This window comes from Ochotona princeps, chromosome 1 (assembly GCF_030435755.1).
Source record: "Ochotona princeps isolate mOchPri1 chromosome 1, mOchPri1.hap1, whole genome shotgun sequence".
In the NCBI taxonomy this organism is placed as follows: domain Eukaryota; kingdom Metazoa; phylum Chordata; class Mammalia; order Lagomorpha; family Ochotonidae; genus Ochotona; species Ochotona princeps.
The window spans coordinates 163,075,106-163,098,924 of NC_080832.1; the positions used below are offsets into that span (position 1 = coordinate 163,075,106).

Genomic DNA, 23,819 nt, shown 5'->3' on the forward strand with positions numbered 1-23,819 from the left:
CGAGCTTTGCCTATGTTGGCACCACTGTTGCCCTTAATCCCACTGCCAAGAGAGCTGAAACCGAGCACGCTGATAAGATGCGTCATTCTGAGGCACTGGTGACACACTGAGATATGGAAAGGCCAAAGGACAACATATAGTGTGACAACTGGCATGTCACAGCAGGCCTTTCTTCCTTTGCCCTTGATAGAGGTAGCCTGTGCCAAGGGAGGTGGCTAGCAAAAAAGGTGTGTGCTGCCTCTCAGTGTTCAATTCATTCAGCCAACCTTCATCGGGCAGCTACTGTGTGTATAGGAAACATCAAAGATAATACTAACACAAAATAAATGAATTTCAATTCCTAACAGTTCATAGGTTGGTTTATATTAGAGAATTCTATTACAGGAATGAATTATATAAATAAATGAGTATCAACCATTTCTCCAGCTTAAATTACTCCAGCCCTTTGAGTCTAGGCCAGATCAACAGGAAATCAAATATCATGATAAGGAATTTTCATAAAGAAATATCTAAGGGATTGTGAAGAAAGACTTGCTTAGTCTAAACATGGTTTATTGTAAAATTTGGGAAGAAAAAAACAATTAAATTCTACCAGAAGGCTTTGACAATAACCTACTTGCGAGAGAACAAGGAAGGACAACAGCAGAGTAGCAGGACTAGGAAAACACACGCTTTGAGAATCTACAGAGGACGACTTCTAGCGAAACTGAAGCAAATATGTACAAACCTGAACAGAGACCAGACAGCAAGAGAATAAAGAAAAGCAGACAATGAAACGAAAGAGGGAAAAGGATGTGAGGCGGCACTCTAATCTGAAACTTTTCCTTGAATGCCAGGTTATTTTCTACTATGTGCTGCTCATTGCTTTGAAAAATTATTCCTGGGTCTTATTTGTGGCCAGTTCCTCCACACAGCTTCTGTCATGAACCTGAAATCCCATAACTAAATCCTGAGTTTCAAGTTTTCTGGACTACCCCAACAATATTTATTTGGTTTACAGTATGCCTTAAGGACTGGTTGGGGGTTACACCTTCTCAGGAATTCCTCCCCACTCCATGTGGCTTAGCACCAAAATATTTTGCTTTGAAACCCCCTGGGAAAAAGAGAGGGTTTATGATTTCCAGCAAGGATTGACAAAATGGATTGACAAAGAAGATTGACAAAATGAACATCGGTTGGCTAAATGGGCAGACATCCTTGGGATTCCAACAGCCTGAATGTGCAGCTCACGTCCCTGCTTTCCTATATCTGCTTCATAATGCTTATCTTGTTAGTTCTTAAATTACATTAAGGGAATTTTAAGGGACTTCATATCCTGTGTTTGCAGGTAACATCAATAGGAAATTTGATTCAAATAATCTAGCTTAGAATATTCCTGAATAGGAAACAGAACAATGCATTCAACATGCACAAAAAGGACTGTGGTAAACTAAGGAAATTCCTAGTCCCAATCTGCTGCCAATGAGTAGGGGGAATAAGTGGAGAAATTCCTAGACTTAAGACATACCCAGATTTGCAAAGCTGAGATTAATACACTTATGTGATAGTTACCAAGATACTTAATGCGACAAATTGTTTTGTTAGGCCAGCAACCAACACACACACACACAAAATACCCCTCATGTTGTACATTTTAAACACCAACAAATCACTTAAAGTTTCAAAATGTCATTCAACCTGAACAAACAGAAATAAGTTTTAAAAACCTATAGGCATATAAAATGACCTGTTCTAACTGCTTTGTACAATTCCAATCACAAGTAACAACAACAAAAACAAGCAAAATCTTGTTTCTCAATCTTAATTATAGTGGCATAAAATCCAGAAGATTTTAGAATGGTACTTTGAATTATACTGATAGTTTTAAATATTTGTTTGAGTTTGAACTGCTATCTGAACTCTTAGTGTGTTTATAATGGCAAGGAACTCTCCCAAAGCTAAAGTGGAATATATGCTTCAAGGTATCAAAGAATAATTTAGCTGAAGTTTCAAAGTCTCATCACTTATTAGTTCAAACTATCAGTCTAACAGAACTAAAAGGAAAAATGACACTATATTCCTTATGTGACTTAAGTACAAAACACTGCCATGATAAATATTTGGAAATTCCAGGCTTTTTATAAAAGCACACTTTATGTACAGTATCAGCATTCATCCCTTTAGGGTGTACAATGTGGACTGCCTCTGGGGGAAATTTATCTCATTTCATTTTCATTCTACATTCCACTTTCGGGTTGCCAGCTAAATTGCTTCTTGGTTTATAGTATAGAAGACTTTGTAATGTTTGGTTGCAATTGCTTACGTTTAAAGTATGCTGACAGAGAAGCCAATGTGGTCTGAAATATCCTCACCAGATGTTTGGATAGATGTGAAAAAAACACACATCACAAGGAAATCCAAAAGAAAATACCATTAGATGTATAATAGAGACTCATACATGTAACAAGTAAAACCGATCAAAACACATGAAAACTATTCAAGAGAAACAAACGTAGTTGTTGCATTTTCTGTGACTAGACACTCAAACCCCATGTAGTTTTCTTTGGGCTATCAGGATCTCAATAAACATCAAATAATGCAAGTCTGTACGTCCAGCTTAAGGATTTTTTTGTTTTTTGTTGTTATTTGCAGCTTAAACATTTTTAACATTACTGTTCAGTAGGGCAATTTGGGATGGTCACCAAAATAAGTTTTCACAAAGTTAGGCAGGAAAACAGAAGTTTCTACACTAAAACAAAACCAAACCAAACAACAGCTTGCTTGCTTTCCACACCAGTCAGGTCACACCTACTATAAGGTATTTAACTCTGAGCACCACACCTCACAAGGGATTAAAAAAAAGGTGGGGGGGGGGTCATGTGTTAGGAAAGCAAGAATTAGGGGACCCTGAATGGAAGAACAAGAGTAGAAAACTAGACCTATATGACCTTGAGCAGAGGAGGCAAGACCAGCCCTGAGGGATGGCATTAACATGGGAAGAGGAATCCTTTCCAAATATTTGGAAAGCAGAGGTGTAACCAAATAATTGGATTTGTTTTACATGGATTCTCAGGGGAACTGCTGGAAACAGGTGTAAAATACATCCAAGCATTGTTGGTTACAGGAGGGAATGGACTACATGACCAGTAAGTGGTAGCAAAGCAGTCACAAAGCTCTCCCACAGTGTGTTTGTTCGTCCTAAGTATCCGTGTGCAATCATACAATCACCCCTCAGCTGTGCTGTTCCCCCGAAACCAGTCCCTTTCTCTGAGTACCTGCCAAAACATAACTGTAATGATTCTTGCTCTAACTCAAACATAGCTCTTCCTGCAATCTTGTATCTGGGCTCTTCAGCCACCATGTTTGCCTACACTAAAATAGGATAACAGAAGATAAGAGACTATTATCCTTATCTATATTCCTGGCACCTCTGCAGCATCTGATACGATATTAGTGCCTGTCACGTTTTAAGTAATGCAAACAACATCCACATGTCAAGCGCAGACTCGGGTTAGATGAGTCTGTAAAACACTGAGATCCCACGGTGCTAGCCAGCGGAGGGACATGCAGAAGATCAGCTGTAGTGGTGAACACAGAGGACGATGCTCTATCCCTGTCACTTGTAAGCAGTACTACGGACACACAGCTAAGGAGGATGAGACTCCAGGGCACATCTTCCCATTATGAAAACAAAGGGCTCATCTAAAAGCTCCACAGCTGTAAGCTTGGCATTTGAAACAGCAGGGGGTGGGGGGAGGAAAGAAAAAATGAACCATAAGCTGACCACAAATACAAATGAAATCTTAAATAAGGCTGAAAGTTTGACAAAGATAATAAAAGATTGCTTGGAAATACAGAGATGTGCATGCATTATGGCAACTGTTATCAGATTGCTAATTTGCGGGAAAAAGCTGCTCATGTTGCTATATAATGGACTTTATTTTGAATTTGTGTTAAACTGTATCAAAATTATAAAAAATTAGGCAAAGCAAGAAATCTACAGTCTCACAAATTAAATGTCTCATATGACCTGTCTTTCCAGCTATAAGCCAGCTGATGGAGTGAGAATTAAGTCCAAGTATATCTAAACAATTCTTAAACTATTCTTGCACTTTTAGAAATCTCTACTTTAAAAGGAAAATAAGTCTCCAAGACCAGAAAGTAATCTCATATTTCAAAAAAAAGACAGAGGGAACACTTGAGGAACACACAAATAAACCAAAAACTTTTATTGTACTACATATTACATTTTTTGTAGAATTAAAAAAATCACGAGAAGGCAAACATATGGATCTATCTTTTTTTTTTTAGATTTATTTTATTTTTATTACAAAGTCAGATATACTGAGAGGAGGAAAGACAGAGAGAAAGTGGAGCTGCCGGGATTAGAACCAGAGGCCATATGGGATCAAGGCGAGGACCTTAGCCACCAGGCCACGCTGGATCTATCTTTAAAAAATACATCTAGAGCTCTATATAGGGTCACCACAGATTAAACCTGAAGACTTCACACTGGTTGTAACTGTTACTGAGTACAATGGCATCCACTTTGGAGAACAAGGAAAATGCATTACGAAGAATCTGAATCCTAATGCTCAACAGAAAGGGACAGTTTGAAAGTATCATTATTCTTGCTAATTCTTGAAGGTAAAAAATTCATATTAAACTGTGCACTGAAGTATCACTATTATAACAAATTTTTAATAAAAAAGGTTAATTCTAACAAAGCAAAGCTACATTCTGATGTGTACGCATATGTCAAAGACATCAGAAAAACAGAAGGCAAAAGAAAAACGGGGAAACAACCCAACTCAACAAAATAAAGGTTTCAGTACTACAATTTTAGGAAACCTTTGGTTTTACAAATGTACTCTGATGTCATGTTACTTTTGTAATTTAATAACAAAATTCCATATAAATGTGAGAAAGGCCTGAGTAATAGAAAACGATGTTTGAAAGTAGAAAAAAAAAACCATTTTCTTAAGGAACAATGCTGTCCTAATTCCCCCAAATCTTAAAAGCCTCAATAAACTTGTCCATGATACTCTTACACGCGGGCTAATGCAAAGGACGTCCTTGTGAGGAACCAAAGAGGCTCTAAATGGGCTAAGCCACTCCCCAAAGCAGCAGAACAGCAGCAACATGGACCTACAGGACGGACGCAACGAGAGTGCCCGCCTGGGTCTGCCCTGCAGGAAACCAGCATTGGTGAGAAGACGTGGGCTCTTACACGTTCCATGAACGCTGGCAAACAATAACGCAAGAAATCACAACCCTATCTAGGTTCTACAGAACACACAATGATTTCTGTATTAGTTTAATTGCCACAGAAAGGAAAAAAATCTAGCTTGTATCTACAAGATGGAAATTTAACGAGAACAAACCTGAAATCTTCGACTGGGTTCAACTACTAAGCTGTAAGTGGTGCTAGAGGATTTAGCTCCTGGGCCGAATACCAGAGGAAAAGGGTAGCTCTTCTAACTGTCACTGCCATCACCAGTTGTGGATGACTACCAATAAAACAAAAGCAAAGCTAGACAGCACAAAAAGACGAAATAGGCACTGCTGAGTCACAGGCCAAGGTCAGCACTACATTCCACCAAAGGCAGCAGCAAAGCAAGCATGCTCTATGGCATTTAAGAACATTCTCAACTTCTCAAGAACAAGTTACATAATGCAGGAAGTAGGAAATTGTTTTGGTTTGGTGTTGGGGAACACAAAAACCAATAGCATAGAGGCAATCAAAAGGTGTGGGCTCCATATAAAGAAAGTCTTTCTGTGCAGAGCAGGTTGCTAGCGAAGACAGCCATCCTCATGACTGGCGTGAATCATCAGGTAAAAGCAGGAGTGAACTCTACCTGCAGGCAGCTCAGCCGCTGAAAAGATCTCGATGTTACAGCAAGGCTAAGAGAATCTCTTCCGGCTGCCAGATTCCATGCTTTTGTTAAGCCAATGAAGGCACATCACACCAACAGTGAAGATGAGATTGGATATGGAATTTTTCTGACAATCAGAGACACAGTTATTTCCTCTGATGATTTGGAAAGCATGGAGAAGATGTGTGTAGCTTTGTAACATGTCATACATTCTATGGGAAACGTGTTCTCACATTCTAGTTATCTTGGAAATCAGGCTGTGCCTCCTCAACAGGGTCAGCCAGAGGGCAATCACGCAGCAGCTGTCAATACCCACCCGTACTTGAATCCTGCTGCAGGTACTTCTGCTAAGCAGCGCTCATTGCAGGCACTACACCAAGCAGGAAGCACAGCACCGTGACACACAGCAGCACCCCACGCCCTACCACCCATGCAAGTCACAGTGGCTGTGCCTCCTGTCCAGCTTCCTTGTGATGTGGCTGGCAAAGCAGCAGCAGATGGCCTCAGCGCTTGTCCCTGCCATGTGGAAAGCAAACCAGTGGCCAGAAGATATCCTACTCCCTTTCAAAATAAAGGAAAAAAACCCTTTTTTTAATACCTAGAATTGAAAAGAAACTTAAGTCAATTTGGTGCATCCATGAATCCTTCCAATAACGTATCCAACGGGCTGCACATCAACATTTACACAAACAGTGGAGACGATGCTACCCGGAAACACACACACGCACACAGAATTCAAGATTTATGCTCTGTAAAACACACCACAGATAAAGTGACCAACTGAAAGAATGTCTTTGCAAAATGGGTAACTGATGAAAGATCAATACAAACCAGCAACTTAGGAAAACGCTGAAGCACTGGTGGGAAAAGGCTGAGAGAGAGTACTTATTTCACAAAAAGGAACACTAAAATGGTTAGTAACCTACAAAACAAGTTTGATTCCCTTTGTTAATCAGAAATAAAGCCCATACCTTCCACTGTATGGGCTTGAAGAACAACTCTTAACATTCAACAAAAAGTTTAGTGAAAAGAATTATGAAATGAAGTACACATTCATTTTAAAGTTGAAAATGATCACTATGTTTTCTAAGACGAGGTTTTACACAACCAGTTAGCATAAAGAAGGTACTATCTGTATAGAGAACGTCCATTTCATGATTTCCAAATTACTTTTGTAACACATTTTGTTTCCTTTCTAAAATTCACTTTGTTTTTGTTGTTGTTTTACTCACACGACTTTGAGCACTACAGTGGAGTGACCCGCTGAGAGAAATAGTCACTATATCTATTTCAGAAATGAGAAACCGGAAGTTAACCAGGATGTGCAATTGCACAAATGGAAGACCTTTCTAAGAAAAAGCTCAAGGCCCTGCAACAGCTGTTAGCAGATCAAATGCAATTTAGAACTGCCGAAGAGTAACGCACAGTTGGGTCCAATAGTGTCTCAACAGCTTTTCTAGCTATAAAATTCACATAGTACATACTAACTTAAAGAAATCAAAAGGAAAGGGGAAAAAAAGGAAGCACTTCTCGCTAGCCTGGGAACAGTGAAACCCTACTTGACCCACCAGAAAGGAGGTTCCCAGAGGGTAAACACGTGGATAAAGGCTCTAAAGTGCATTATTTCCTTAAAATCCAAAATAAGTTGCAATAAGCCCCTGACACAAAAATACAACATCACTTTGCAAATTTCATAGTCAGAAAAGCCCATATATTTAAGAGCCAATGAATAAATTGTGCTTTCAAAAGACAGCAAAGACAAACACAAGAGCACTTCAGAGAGTTGTTAGAAAATAGGATTAAAAGATGACTGTGGTATAGAAAAGTCATGAAGTCCACACATAGCTTTTTGTTAACACGTGTTTTTCATGAATATTTCAATGATTCTGTGTATATAATGTGTAAGTAGTAACAGATAATGTGAATTTAACTGATATCATCGTACTGATGTCATGCGTTGCAAAATGATAAAAAAAAATACAATGTTATGTGAAAGGAGAATGAAAAACAAAACAGTTGGCAGGGTCCAAGAAATACATGACCAAGACAATTAACAGGAGTATCCAGGCTTGGTGCACATCACTGCGTTTTTGGAATCTGAAAACTCCGTATTTTTATTTTATTATTGTAGATAATTGTATACACAAGCCCCCACAGCCAGTGCCTGGTCTATTCTTCTTGAGGGTGAGACAGCTGGTTCCAGTCAAAGCCTGTCCCCACCTCTCTGTCTCCGGAGGAGGTGGCTGTGTGGGGGACGGCCAGGGGCAGGGAGAGTGCCTCCAGGCAGCGAGGGAGCTGGAGCTTAAATCACACACCGACAGGTACAGCGGTGAGGGGTGAAACTGAACGTAAATTATGTTTGGCTTTAAATATAAGAGTTTTAATGTTTTATTAGTAATAAATTCACCTTCCCCCCCCTTAAACTGCTGTCACAACATGTATTAGTGGCCCCTGACAAATGTCTGAGATCTTCACCATCAGTATTACACAGGAAAAGGCTTGGGAAGAATCCCAAGCAATCCATCCATGTCAAATTCTGACAAAGCAAGTGCGAGGCGATGGGCAGAGAAGACCCTGAGGAAGGGGTTCTGCCCCCCACAACCTGGCTGGCTGACCCGGGCTAACCCAAGCTGAGGAGCCGGAATTCTTAGAGGTTCAGTCACCTAACACAAGCTGAAGGAATTCAAACGCGGTCTTCTACTATGAGAAGGCAGTCCCCAGTCTACGTAGCTAAGGCAAGTAACAACACTGTGAAATAAACCGATGAATTACATAAATTACAGTTCATCACCAATTTTCAGGAACTTTCCATATTTGGTACGAAAGTTTAGTATTCTGTTTTTCAATAAGCTACCTAAACAGAAGAAAGCAAAGTACAAGGTGAATGGCTACCTCCTAACATTACTTTAAAAAAAAAAATCAAAGTTAGGATGGAAGAAAGTTACATACAGGCTATTTTTATGAGTGTTCCTGAAAAAATAAAAATGTAGGCCAAAATACAAAATGCAGTCAGTGACTCCTTTTTCATTTTTTATTATAGATAGCAAAGGAGAAAAACTCGTCCCAGGAATTCACACGTAATGTATAATCTCATTCAGAAACAAATGATTAGATTCTATGGAAATTTCATACAGGTGAAAAAATCTAATCTTAACATTTTAGTTACCCAATTCTGGCATGAAATTTTAAAATTTCCACAAGACATACTTCTTATAAGAGCTCACAGTAAACATCCCAGGAATGCCCTAGGGAGGTTATAAAACTGATCAATTTAAAAAAAGTTTTTGATAATAGATTTGCCACCTTGAGAGCGTAAAATGCTATTTCACTGTGAGTGGAGTGCATCTGTGCTGGTTCTTGCCGGCAACTTCCACTTGGGAAAATAAGGCTGAACACACAACAGTTAAGACAAAAAAGGCGATCTGGATGAAGTATTTTTTTACTTGTATAAATTCTATGAATAAACATTAATTCACGCCACAAGTTAAAAATTATCAAAAAATAGACATCTTAGAAATTAAAACTTGTTACTTTTTTTCTTCGCAGTGTTTGACTATAAACTCTCCTCCAGAAAACATAATAATACACTTGCCAATACTGGAGTACTGGCCTACAAATCAAATATATGACCTAAGCTTAATTCATTCTCCAATCAGCTTCCCCTCTGCAACAAAACTGCAATTAATCAAATACAAATCTCTGGAAAGCCATTCCAGAAAGTTCCTGACAAACCTCTGCAGCGCGGTCTCTGTAAGAAGATCTGCATATTACCTAAAGCATATAGACAGGACTGGTTGGCAGGTGTGTGTTTTCATTTTCCCCTGATAAGCCAAACTGGGACACAGCAGATCCCACTGCATGCCTCTGTAAACTTGAAGAAGCAAAAACAGAACGTTTAAGCTAAATATAGAAACAAATTAACACTGGAACCTAAATGTATTTATATGCCTCAGAACTGACTTGTGCAAATGCACACTTATGCACTTATCTTTCAGAAACGTCAACGTATATTAGTAAAGCAAAACAACGCATCCATCCACATTTCTATCACACAGAAAGCATTCCTGCACTCCCTTTCTGTCGATTCAACAGTCCACAGTGCAGTGTGGCCGATGGCTCACGGAGCACTCCACTTTAATTTGTGTTTTCTGTCAAAATAAAGGGAAAAAGCTTTTTCCATCCCAGAGTTTCCACTATCCTGTATTAATCTGTTCAAAAGGTATGAGTCTACTTTTTAAAAGAATGTTAAATACCTCCTGAAAAAAAAAAAAAACATTATTCACTAAAATCGGTCGATTGATTCATCTTAAAAAGTGCAGTCTTTAAAACATAGACCTTTCTTCCCAGGTTTTATGGCACCTCTGTTCACATTAGACAAGACACATAATTTATCTTGATAAGTATTAAACCACTTCAAAAGCAAACCAGAGTCTCAGAATGTTAGTGCTGAGAAGATCTTGGAGAATATGTGAGGCAACACGTCCCTGCCTTCCAGAGCCATTGCACGGATGAGACCACTGAGGGTCAAGGGAGTGTGGGTCATGCTCAAAAACCTTGCTTTACATCATTATAAAACCTGACAAATTTAACTCCTCCTCTTTCTCACCACACACACAAATACATACTGCGCTAGTATTTGGAATGTTTTTACATTTCACCTGTCACAGAGATAAGTAAATAAAGCTTAAGTCAGAGTAATCACACAGCTAACCTGAGTTAAACAAATCAATGTACATAAATTATCAATGTAGTAAAATCTCTAGTTCAAGAGTCAAACTTCTAGTTATTTTTCAGATTTATTGTAAACTCCTTGGAGAAAAATAACCCACAAATTTTAAGAAGCCAGCCACATCGTGTCTTCTAATGTCCTAAACATTACAACAAACACCACTTTTATCACTACACTGATGCTTCATTAAGATATCTGCATATGCAATAAGTTATTTAAATTTATGAGGCTCTATTTGTAAAGGTCTAAAGTCAATTTAAATAAACCACAGATTATTCATGAAAGGAAATGAGAAGCAGCAGCAAATGTCTGCAGTTTAAATGTGACTAACACAGATGACAACAGCAACATCTGTATCACTGAGAAATCAAGACGGCATCTGGAACAGTAGATAACAGAGCTAATATAAAACAACACAAACGCACACGTGACCGGAGCGTTCCACAAACGTCACGTGCGAACATCTGGAATGAAGATTAGTACCGCGGGGGATAAAGCGTCCCTGGGATGTGAAAGCAGGCATTTGATCCCAGCACATCACAGCTGCTTTACACACACAAACGCAATTCTTACCCAGGTCTTACTAACAACTTACAAGTACACTGTAAGAATGCAAGAAAATGAGTATGAGACAACACTTTTTGTCAATGCCTATTTTTTTTATATAACACATAAAATAGACCTGCCAAGTTTCTATTAAGTATCTTATAAGCAAATGAGCTGACATTACTGAGATTTCTTTTTTAAAATATGGATGGTGTTTCAGCATCAGAATTTTACTAAAAAGTTCTTGCTAGAAGCACTAATTAGTATGCAATTTGATGATGTTATAAAGAATGAATTTTTACTGATTTGTGATTAAAACTCTCTCATCAGGATATTTTTGCCGTCAGCTAAAACATCTTTTACCAAACAACGGATTTACAAATTCTTTCAGAATTAGGATGGTACAAAAAGCATCCCCTGCACCCCGTTGAAAAGAAAAAAGAAAAAAAGAAGAAGATTCAATGAGCTCGTGAAAAGAAAAATCGCAAGGAAAACAAGGACAACCTAACACCCACACTTTGGAGACTAACTTTTTGTGCATTAACCTCTGGGTCCTGTGCCAACAAAACTGCACCGCCAAACTTACCATAAAAAAGGTGGGGGGGCTTCAGCTTGGCAACTGGAGTCATTAGTAACAGAGAAAGAGAAGTGAACAGAGGAGGAGAATTTACACAAGCCAACAACAGGAAATAATTTCCTACAAAAGAAAAAATGTACATCAAATGCGTGTAAAAATCATTCTTCTGGAAAAAAAAAATAAGGGGAATACATCTATGAACTTCAGAGTTCACTCTTAAAATGAAGATGCAGCCTGTTCAAGAAAGAGTGGACTTGAGAGCAGGGGTGCTAACTTTTCATTCAGCATCACTGCTTCATAAAACAACGGCATAAGACAAACATACCTTATGAGCATAATCTGACCAATTCCCAAACGCCGATCGCCTTTCAAGTTTCTTTCAGTTAAAAACAAACAATGTGGACAGAACAAACGAGATCAGCTAAGCACTAGAAGTACCAGCATTTTGATAATGATTTCAAGTGAATTCTATTTCATTTTATTTATCAAATGAATTCTATTTCATCAGTAACAGGAAAGTTAGAATAACTGGGAAAAATAGGTAAATATTACTGAAGGAAGCTGTTATAACGGAAAATTTTCTAAATCTAAGATTTGGTAAGATTTTGTCATGTAAACACATGTACAATCAGCATAAAGTAAGATTGGTTATTAAGATGTCATTAAACTACTGGGGTCTTCTACAACTCACAAACTATTTTTCTGGTTTGAAAAGAGCATCAAAATAATGTATAAAATGTTTCCATTTTAAAGGTTATACAGAAACTGGAAAAAAATTGCAACACTTATTTAACATTCAATTACATGTTTAAACTATTTTCAAGTTTCTCTCAGGATGATCAGTGTGCCAGTGCTAATTAAAAAAATCAACACATTGACTTTTTTTTGTTAAACTTCTAAAACAATGTTCTTCTGTTAGTAAGCAACACAGATCACTTAGATGTGCCTGCTTGAGACACGATTCTTTTGAAACCGAGCAGCTGCAGGAAGTGGTGTTGCAATACAGTCCTTTTTATGAAAACTCTGGCACCGGAGAGGCCACAGAAACGATTTGCATGATACTGCCCCACTAAGAGGAGGCACGGGGTGCACACGTCCACAGCGAGCGAGTGCCCGCGAGGCTGGGAGTGCACGCAGGACTCGCCACACACACTGTTCCAGCTGACAGTCCTTCTCAAACAGCACAAGTTGATCCAAAACCCCTAAGCAAACAGACCTGAGATTTCAATAAAGACCTGCAGAGAAATTTGCATAGACATTGTTGTACCTAATCTGAACATTCCAATTTAAACATACTTTGGCTTCAAGAAAGGTCTGATGGTGAAAATTTTCCTCATAAAATTTCATTTGTTTAATTAGATTGAAACCTTGCAAAATTATTAAAGAATGGTCACTTTAGAGAAATCCAGTTTTTGGTGAGTTTCTGTGTTTACACAGTCACACTTCTATCTTAGCCCATAAACTGAAGTTACCACAATGGATTAACACAGAAAAACTACACATATGTGCACAAATATTTTTCCCTGCTGATATATGTCACAGCATAGCCACTCAGTCATTAATAACTAACAGGCAACAGCCAGAATGTTTAATGCTCCATTAAAGCAACATCGAGGCCCATTACAGTACACAGCAAATGATGCTGGAAACCACCTTGCACCCTTCCAACCACACTCCTGCCTAACTTCACTGGATGGAAGTGGCTTGGGGGGGAACGGCAACAGACTCTCAAGTAAGCCTTTATTAAGTAGGAGAAATAAATTATATTAAGTGTTATTTTTTGAACTCAGAAATAAGGGAAGGGGGTGTTAGGATATCAGATTTACTAAGAAAATAATTATGTGAGAAACTAAGTTGCTGTCGAAAGAGAGACTTGCCAGACACTGCCTTGAAGCCAGTTGTTCGACACACCTTTAGAATCAATTCTGTGACACACAGGTTGTTCTGTGGCACTAACTGCCTGAAAGCAGATCAGGATGAATGTGGAGGGCAGGGAGGGAAAGTGTTTTCCTGAACAACACGGCCATGGCGTGTGTGGCATTAGGGAGCCCGCACTGTTCTCGACGTGGTAAGACAGCGAGGGGATCTGACTGCTCACGGCACCTCACTTCCTCTCCTTAGATCAGAGCCTCCTGTCTGAGACTGTACCAAACGCGATTCTAAAATCTGAAAACTACCTTGAAAATTTGTGAGAAGCCACAGAAAGGTCCTCAGATGCAGACACCTATTAAATATTAATTACAGTGACGGCTGTCATCTTTTGTGGTAATTATGTCATTACTGAGGAATGCTAATGAAGACATAAAATGGCTTGCTAATTGCGAACGCATTCTGAAGAAATAGATTCGCGCTTGTGCATTTGCTAGTGAAGCCGGCCCGGGGACCGGACCATAATAGACTGCAGCTCTGTTTTCTAAAATGCTGACATTTGAGCCAATGTTCCCATGGAATGTTTGCCTGATTCGTAGACTGACATTTCCTCTTTGTAACTTGCTTAACTGAAAAGGAGACGGGCAGGCCAAGCGCTCGGGTCCCCGCAGGCAGCAGGCCATTGCTTGCCACTGCAACGTGTGTGGATGCATTCTCCGTCACTCCCTCCTGCCCTGCCGCCCTCAGCCCTTCACTGCCTCTTTATTCTGACATGCATATTATCTTAGCTGATTCCAATCATCTTTCAGGAGTGGGTGACATACCTTCTAGGATTAAACTCTGCCACCTGGGATTTGTCCAGAAATTCAGTGGCTCCTAGCTTCTCCAAGCCTTCTTCAGTCTCCTATACGCTTGTGTTATCAATAGTAGCTTTCTTTCTTATTTTATGTGTAACCGTGCGACACAGGCGGCTCTGCTGATGGAAGCCAGTACGTGTTGTCACTCATCTTCCACTGTGCCTCTCAGAGCGGCCCTGTCTGTGACACTCTGCTGCCATCTATGTGTACGACAGAGCACAACACCCTTGCCAGCGCCACAAACCGCCCCTGGGTCCCAAAAAGCCCAGGTTCTCCTGGCGACCCAGAGGCCACAGTGTCAGTGGGCAGCTTGCTCCTAAATGCCAGAAAGCACAAGGCGGCTAAGAATTTCCACCTCCTTCTCTGGGAAGCAAAGAAGGTACATTATTGAACGTGACCAAGGTTTTTGTCCATTGTTACTGTTGATCATTTTTACTAGATGAGATGATTTCAACAGAACGATGATCAAAAAAGTAAAGTATGAAGTCACTCGAGTAAAGAATTATTGTGAAATTGTAATCTAAGTATCTGGGCAAATGACAGAATGAAGTATCATTAAGCCAAAACATTTTCATAGTATTTAACACAGCGAGATAAAAATACTTTCTGCACACATTGCTTAAAAACCAACAACTCAAATGTTGTGATGTCATATTCGATGATTCTCTATCAAACCCTCAGACACTTCCTTCCTAGGAAAAAGAGAGCATACCAGGGCCTCCTATGGGTACCGATCACTAAGGCTCTGAATGGGCACAAACCTCAGCATCGAGAGAGAGAGAGAGAGAGAGAGAGAGAGAGAGAGAGAGAGAAGCCCACTGCAGGGTGAGCCACAGTGGACTGGGAAGCAAAGAACTCCTCTCTACAACACATCACAACGCATCCACAGCACCAAACGGCAGAAGCCCTGCTCCGTTGTGACATCACCACTAACTCCTGAACAACTTCCCTAAAACAAACAAAAAAGTGTGGGATGGTGCAGAAAGGAGCCTCGGGGCAAGGCCTTGCTCTAATGCGCTGCCTCCCCTCCAGCAGCACAGCTTGTAGCAGTCACAGCACAGAGCCCCTCCTCATCAGTGTCATCACCACACAGAAGCCAAGTTCAGCCTTTATGATGCAAGAGTTCTGAAGAAATTCTCAGTCTGTTATTCCAACAATGATCTTGGTTAACAGAGTTTTAATATGCCAAACCAAGTCTTTACGTGTAATTTCTTATACATAAATTCAAATTCATTGTGAACCTTTTAAAATTACAGCCGAAAACTATGTATACATTATGTATTTATCTTTTAAAGAGTACAATGATTCTTGCATATCTTAGATGGCAAATACTTTCTGTAAATAATCAAAATCTGATACTTTTATTTTCTTACAAATAAAATCTTGCTAGAACTGGCAAGGCTTTCAATTAATGATTCACAGCAGGAATTAATAGAAAAGTGTCGTATGTATTAAATTCCTTTGGACTAGAAAGGGTTCAGTTTTGCTTTACTACATCAACTCTAAGGATTTAACTTTAATAAGGTAAATTTTATAAATTCCATCTGCCGTAAAAGGAAGAAGTATGAATCAATCTTAACACCAAGTTTTAAAAGAGAAGTTAAGAAATTTTAATTTCCTAAATATACACACAGCTGGAAATGATGGAGATAATCAAACTACAGTTTTAAATAAGATATAAATTATACCTGCATTAATTTATGCAAACAATTATTTAATTGATTAAATCCTAAAAACCATTTCATTCATCATTAAAAACAAAAAACACACATTTTACATTTATTTATTATCTTTTCATCGTTTGTGTTTATAAATACATCTAAAAATGAATATTAAGATAAGCATTGATATCTGAATGATATTTAAACTTGACTTTCATACGTAGAAAATTGTTACAATAACAATCAATACTACCGTAGATTTTACTTAATAAACAAGTTAGTACTATGAGTAAATTAACAGTGCAAAATCCAACAAACATACCTTTGTGTGGTCCAGCAATTATAAGCAAAATTCCAAACATTATTAGCTGTTATCGAAATTACAATACCACCTAGATCTAATAAACCGGAACAGTCCGTCTGAACAGGGAGAGAACTTACGTAGAGTGCTCTCTCTCTTTCACATGAACACTTAATGGACTATAAAGGACTTTTTAGGTGGTTTTAGATTTGAATTCAATTGCTCAAATCTGAAACAGGCTCCCAAGAAGAATTTAAGCCAGATGACACATAGGGACCCACCGACAAAGCCTACTCCCACCCACCCTCAGGAAGAGAAGCGGAAAAAGCTGCCAGCTTCCCCCGAGAGCCATGGGAACTGGCTGCTGCATTTACATTAGTGCAGATCAGTGAAGTTTATACTCTGTAGATATAAACATTAGATTATAAAATGGGAAAGGTTTTACGAAGCAATTTACTCTTGAACAAACAACACTGGTGACCAACCATATTAAACACCATGGGGACTGTCCCTGCACAGGGGAGGGGGTCAACCAGAAAGAGCAAAACCAAATACCAAGCAGCTTTCCCTGAGCAGGGACTCGGCTCACTCTCTCCAGCTGGCCAGGAAGCTGAAGGGCATTCGGCAGATGCCATGTCCGCTCACCTGGCCTGCCAGGGAGCCAGCGCTGTCCGTATACACAGACGTGAGGCCGGCAAGGCAGACGCGCCACACTGACCCTCGGGGTCTCAGGCTTGCAAACACCGCTGCTGCCCAAGGAAACCTTTATTATTTCAACATCCGTAATTTGATCACAAAACGCAGGGATTTTATGTTGCTAAGGACACATTCAAGAATTCAACTTTCCTAATATCTGACTACAAGCTATTTCAACTTATAGATTTATAGCAACAAAATGAGTTAAGGAGACCCACTTAGAGTTATAATTTGTACATGCTAGCATATGTGCAAAAAGGTACTTGTAGAACTTTATTTACTTATAAATCTTAGAAAAAGGTTTTGTTATTTATATTAACAAACTGACTTGACAAATTCTTTAAAAAATTATTACACACATAGGAGCAAACCGCTTACTCTAACCTTCTAACACTTCTGGTTTCCATGAGTAGCAACAAGTATTAGCCTCACATAATTTTTAGAAATCAATTAGTGAACAGTACAAGCATTCAATCTACAGAAAAAAAAATGCTACATTAAATTGTACAATGCTAACATTAAAAAAAGTTATCATTCCTGATGAGTTCGTCCTGTAGATTTCTATTTTCTCCATGGATTAATTCCATTTCAGTATCATTGATGCAAAAACATTGTACCTTGTATTGCTGCATTTAGGACTCAGCTACACAAACGCTACTTGTGACATTAATCATAACCAGTTCCCTTTACCAAGGAATAAAATTGTATCTCAAACCTACTACACACCAACATTTTGCAAGCTTCTAGGGCCTACTGTCCTCCCAGGCCAACCACACCTTTTGTGGGTGGACTTCATTGGGCAAGACAATTTGAGTGGCCACAGAGCTGGTTCCTCGGCTGGATAGAGCTTGGCTGCACATCAGCTGGCACTGCCAAGTGGGCCCTTGTGCAATAAGGGCTCAATCCGGCTCAGTGCCAAGACCTCTGTCACTTCAGAATTCTATGGTCCGTGTGATAAAAAACAAAGGGCCTAACATCATTTCCCCTGATGTCACAACAAGCTAGCACAGCAGTGACAGGAATTACAGGCATTCCAAGGCCGCACACATTCCTGCACAGACGTTCAAGCAGCATCTAAAGCCAAGAAAAAAAAAAAAAACAGGCTCCACTCCAGCAGAAGGGGCCGTCACTGGCCCTGTAACCTCAGTCCACTCAATTCTCGGGGTGTTTTGCCTCGTGCGGAATGGAGGGGGTCCACTGATCTTCTGTTGCTTTAGCTACTACAACACCACTCCCTCAGGATGGGTGCAGGGTGCTACCCTGCACAGCAGAGCTACTACTGCCTACTGGAAATTCAGGAGTGCAACCCAGAGAGGTTGCCATCTCAGGAAATCTTGGGCAGAATTAGGGACAGGTGAAGATCTAGGGAAAGTGTCAGGTGAGAGCCATGGCGGTGGGAGTGACCAGCTGAGGCAGGAGCTTGTGGTGTGAGAATGCGGAAGCTTAGAAAGAAAGGCTGAGTGCTCTGCCAAGGTCACGCAGCTGACCAGTGACCCCAACAGGACTGGACGCCAGGGAGAACCCCTAGCACCGGGGGCGACCTGAATGTGGGATGCGGAAGTTTTGAACATGTCCCAGGAATTCTAAGGCCAGCTCCCGACAGGGGAGACCTGACCTGCACTGTTGACGCCTCACGAGCACGTCCCTGTCTGTGTCTCCCCATCACCCCCTGTAGGTGGTGGGCCTGGTGAACACTGGCCGTGGGAGTTGGGAGGGAGATGACCCAAGGATGCGATCATGGTGAACTCTGCCATCCATTCCCCAGAAGGGGCAGAGGGGCAGGAGGGCCAGGCGCCGACCCACAGTTACGGATGTTCCAACTCACAGCAATAGTCATGCTTGCTGCCCACTGCTCATTTTCCAGCTCCACTCACACCTCCCTGCCAGGCTCCCGAGGGGCCAAAATAAATAAATGAACGAGCAAGAGCAGAGAGGAACAGTCCATCTCTGCTGTTTGCTCGGAGGTTTTAATGGGCTACCCCCTACCCTTGCTATAATTACACGGTAAGGGGTCATGCTGTTGCAATTTTGTTTTGTTCTATAATTGGGTTAGTCAGGCAACTAACCAGATGTTCAGCTATAGGCACCTGCCCTTCTTCACCATAAGTCAATTCATCCAACGCATCCAGTCCCCCACCACCACCGCTTCAATCCCAGCTGCCCCAGAGGTCCAGGCTCTCTGGGGATGAATACGGGGCTAGCTATCAAGCTACACATTTCAACTCTCACAACTGTGAGGAAGAGGGGAAAAAAAACCCACTGGAGACAACATATTTTTTTCAACTTGGATCATTAAACTGTTCAGGCCTTTTCCCCGGAGCCAACGGTTTAATTCCCATGCCTGTTTTGATTCCCGGCTTCACTCCTGGGACTGGTTTTTCGGTCTCACCCGTCCCTGATGCTAACTTGGGGCACGGCCACTGCCACACTCACACCTTGGCCCTGGTTCAGCCCTGCTTCGTGACCAGCTTCCTGAGCTGAGCGTCCTGCCAAAAGGGCTGTGCAGGCCCAGCATGTTTGGGCCCCCGTGGTAAGTGGCCGCTAGCCATTCCCGCACGATAGCCAGGAAACCCCAGCTCTCGTGGGTACAGTCGTGCCTCAGGAAACTTGGTGGGCTCTTGGGCTTATGAACAAGCTGATGTGAAATAAAATGAAACAACAGAAAACTGAAAGGAAAAGCAATAAAGATAAATTACAGGGTTAGAAGGTTTAGTTATTCAAGCTGAATAAAAGAAACGCCGAGTAAAAGACCTAACAACCTTTCACACGGGGGAGGAATTGAAAAATCCTTCTTAAAATCAAAGAGCAAGCGACTGGGGCCACTAAAGATGCAAGGAGACAAAATGAGCTTGAGGAAACCCTGAGACTTCTACACAGAAGCTCTGCCCGCTAGAGAGGCTCTTTCGCCTCTGGGAGATATTTAGTCACAGAACATGGAGTTCGAAGTCGTGGTCCTCAACTGGCCAGAAAGCAAAGGCTGAGTCTGATTGGGGGACCTTCAAGAGAACACACAGTATTTGTTAAGTTCCCTCCAGCTCAAACAGTCCATGACTACAGAATTCTCATTTCTTTGGAAAAAACTCAGAACAACTTCAATAAGACACTGTGAAACAACAGGGTAGGGCAGGAATACACAGTGCCGAAAATCCTCCTCCAAGACCATGGCTTCCGCCATGACGCAGGACAATCAGGGGACCTGGGAGACACGGTGAACAAACCCAAGACCACGACAGAGAGAGGTAAGAACCACGATTATTTATACAGCTAAGAGATAAAAACAACCACCAAAGAGGATGGTTCCTAAGACATTTCCTTCTTCAGAATGGGCAGTACTACTTATTAAATAATTTGTTCCTGCTTGGCTGATGTCATCAAGCGTGGTCTAGCTGCTTTTAATGACTAGTCCATTTCAGTCATGTTACTTTCTCCCACATAAGATCAAATCAGCCTTTCAATGACCTATTTCATGAGTCATAATTTTTCTGTTTATGATTCAGAGAAATGTCTTCAGTCAGGACTTCCCAGACTGCTGTGGGTTTATTCCAAGAACCAATTTCATCTCCATTGGTTTCCTACAGGAAACCAGACCAACTTCCTATTATTTTATTTTCCTTACTTTTAGCATACCATAGCCCACAGCAAATTAACTGGAAGTTAGAGTGATAGAAGACTTTCTCCCTCACGCAGAGAAGCCAACACAAACAATGTCCAGTCTACAAGTCACAGATTCAAAACTGAATGCAAAATGTGCTAATATTAGAACCATTTGTCAAACAAAGCACCAAAGTGTAAGAATTTAATTCATCTTCATTGCAAGCATTCCACTGTCAGAAAGAACTTCTTCCTTGGAGAAGGAAAAAAAAAATCTATTGTCTACAAATACAATAAATCCCACAAAGCTGCTTGTTACACAAAAAGTTAACTAGAAAGAATAAAATGTTTCTGATCCTAATACTCTTAACAAGCTGCTGGGAATGAGGCACACAAGTGGAACCAACATGCTGACCCTTAGAAGGGTCAGAGAGCAAGGGGCAGGCCAGCCATCGCCACAGCCCCCTTCGCACAGCCACTGCTCCCATGACTAAGCATTTGTCTTTCCTTAGACACGGGGTTTGAAAAGAGACACTACAAATGGCTTTTACTGTTTGTCTAATATGCAACGAGTATCCAGGACATTTTTATTCTCAGACTACACATTGCTTGGAAAAAGAGAGAGACAAGGGAGAGGAGAGGGAGAGGAAGAGGGGGCGAGGGGTAGAGACAGGGGGAGGGAGAGAGGGAGGGAGAGAGAGAGGGAGAGATAGAGAGAGAGAGAGAGAGAGAGAGAGAGGTGTTTCTGAGTGGGAAGTACTTTGGTGCAAGCAAGCATATACTCAATTCTCTTCAGATGCCTTCTATTCTCATCGGTCCTGGCTGTACACGTAGTTTTCCAAAAGCTCACACAGCCGTTAAACGGCAAATAACTGGACCATTTCAGATCAAGCCCTAAAGTTGATATTTTGAAGAAAGAAGCTCTGAAAAGAATGCAGTTAAGGGACAAATCTTGAATATGTGAACCAATTCATAAAATCGAAAAGACTAACGCCTCGGTTTTCAGGGAAGAGTCCCTCGGCCAGAGGCATCGCTCCCTGGACACACTGCAGCTCTGGAAGCCTAGGACCCCAGCCTGGACTCCAGGACCAGTCAGCAGCAAGCGAGGCCAACTGCAGCTTCATCCACTGTGCCTCCTCATCCTGCTGGAGAACCCACTGCATCCACACTGCCCTTAGGCCTCCTGACTTCTAAGCCCTTTCCACTCTCTCTCCTTCCATCCCAGTACTAACGTGCTCTTTGGGAAAGCCGCACCGTATCTCTAGCGCAACCGCCAATGCCTGTGATCTCGGGCTGGCCCCAGGTTCATGCCTTCCTGCCTGAAATGGCCTCACCTCTTGACCTCCAGGACACACTTCCACCTGCCGCCACTCCGTTTCCCATGCTCTTGCCATCGGCCCTGCTCTGCCTCGTACCACCCTCTCCACACAGGCATGCCTCCAGAGTTCACCCCACAGGCTTTTACTCCTCTTTCTCCAGCTGCTACTTGGCATTTCAAGGACTCCAAGAGGCGAGGTTACACCTCTGTACCCCATATCGCTCTCAAACGTCACAGCGTATTTTAACCTACCTCATGACTGGCACTGCCTGAATGCCCCAGTTCTGACAGTAAATGGTGTTCCCTCTACCCTGCTGCCCACAGTCCCTCTTCAAAGTCTGTACCTGCCAGCACTGGTCCCCAGTGCAGGGAGCACCACCCTGGCGACCACGTGAATGTATATGAAGTCAGCTATGCCAGGCACCCGCTCTGGCTTCCTCGCCCCTCCCCTCCCACCGTTCCCGACGCCACCATCCTCATCCAACAGCTTGCCATCTCTTCTCAAGCCCTGTCTGCAGCTCATTTCTAAATCCACTCCTCTCCCATTCAAGCTCTGGAGCAGCAGCAGCCCAGATGGAGCCCAGCTGCTGGCCTAGCTTCCCCTGCCACGTCTCCTTGACTTCTTTCAGACAGTCCAGAAGCCTCCTCATGCTGCAAACACATCCCAGGTTCTCTCACACTCAGTTCTTAACTTCAGCTTACCACCTCTACCTCAAACACCAATTCCTCACCAAGTCTGTCAAGGTCTTCCTTATAACCCAGGACCAGAGCCAATGTCAATTTCTCGTGGAAACCTCCAAGACCCCCTGACACAGAAGTTCTCTCTCACCCTCCTCTAAAGACTCAAAGCATCCACACACTGCTGTAGCTAATGCTCCCCTGCATGGCAGAAGCGCATCCACACACCTGTTTGTCCTCCACTGTACCACACAAGATAACCTTGGAAGAGGCATGCACTCAGTAAATATTTATCCAAGGATTAAAGGACCTGCACACCCAAATTCGTACATGAGCATCATTTCTGCCTATTAACTGACTTGCAGGAAACCTAGTCAAAACACAATAAAAACAGATAAACTTTACAAGGCGTCAACTCAATCTCCTACACTTTCTACTACTTTCAATACTCACTATTCCACTACGTGCTCTAGAGTAACACCAATACTGCTAGTCTCACTGCAACTAAGAAGAAATGTAGCATCTTTTTGGATCACAAATATGTTTTGGAGAAAGGAAAGACCCGCCCATTTAAAACTAAAGTGAAAGGGGAAGCCCTCCTATTAATAAGCCTTTATAAAATCACAGCACCTTCCTGCCATGCCAGTTTATAGCTGCTGGAGGTGATAAACTCTCTGTGATCACAAAGGAAACTTCTTAATCTTAAGGAAATTGAGTAACAGAGCGACAATTACAAAACATTCTGTTTTGTCTGGAAGACACCCTCGCAGCTGGCCAGGAAGGTCAGGAAGCAGCCCAATGAATCATGATGGGGAAGATGGGCTGACCGCCTCAACTAGGGAATAAAGAGGTGTTCACTGCTGGGATGAGAAGTGGGCCACTGCTATTCCACAGCGAAGAGGACACACCATCTCAAGCACACAGTGCAGAGCAGACGCCCGACCCCGGAGAACACAGAGTCATGGAGAACGAGCAGTCCTCGGAGACCATCCTACTGCTCACACGCTGGATTTTACACAGAGACACACAAGCAAATCCTTACAGACTAAGAAAGGCATATACATATATTTAAATCTGCTATCAATTACAGCAGAGACCCTCCCACACCATGCCTCTTTTTGTGTTTTATAACTGGTTTCAC

At 41.5% G+C, this 23,819-nt stretch overlaps 1 protein-coding gene across 2 annotated transcripts in view; it reads right to left on the reverse strand.

Annotated features, from left to right (window-relative positions):
* The window catches only part of GMDS (GDP-mannose 4,6-dehydratase), a 560,326-nt gene that overhangs the window by 416,555 nt on the left and 119,952 nt on the right, over positions 1-23,819 (reverse strand). The window lies entirely within an intron of this gene.